The following is a 635-nucleotide window of genomic DNA, read 5'->3' as shown; positions in this document are numbered from 1 at the left end:
AGTAATATAATCTATTTGAATTTTTATTAATATACTTCAATTATAATATTTACTATTTATATATAATATTTATTATATTTATTTATTATATTTATTAATTTATTTATAATATACCTTTTACACATTAACTTAAATAGCTACAATTTTAACAAATGTATATATTTTTTTATTTTTTTTTATCCTAAATAACTTTATACAATTTTAAATGACTATGAAATAAAACTAATATTTTATTATTTTAAGAGAAATTTTAACAAATAGTTTTTTAATTGCTAAATATATATATTTTTTAATTAGTGCTACTTTAACTTTGATTTTACACCATTTATCTTAAATCTGATTTTTTACTTTATATTTAAATAATCAAATGTCAATTATCAAATGATTTAGTTATTCAATTTATCTTTATTTAACATTTTCAGACTTAAAATTGAATTTGTTTACTAATCTACTTTAATAAAATAAATCAGCCAATTGTATTTAAATTTAACCTAGGCTTTTCAATATAGAATAATCATTTTACATGTAAATTAAAGAGATTACTTCTATATGGGTTTTACCACCACTTTACTGTTTTAACTGAACTTAAAAAGTAATTTTACAGGTAAATTTCCTCACCGGTGTCTCTGTGTTTT

Source organism: Boleophthalmus pectinirostris, unplaced genomic scaffold, assembly GCF_026225935.1.
Source record: "Boleophthalmus pectinirostris isolate CB_2022bp ecotype Guang Dong unplaced genomic scaffold, ASM2622593v1 HiC_scaffold_9, whole genome shotgun sequence".
In the NCBI taxonomy this organism is placed as follows: Eukaryota; Metazoa; Chordata; class Actinopteri; order Gobiiformes; family Gobiidae; genus Boleophthalmus; species Boleophthalmus pectinirostris.
The sequence above is the reverse complement of the archived record's forward strand: the minus strand, read 5'-3'. Positions refer to the sequence as shown.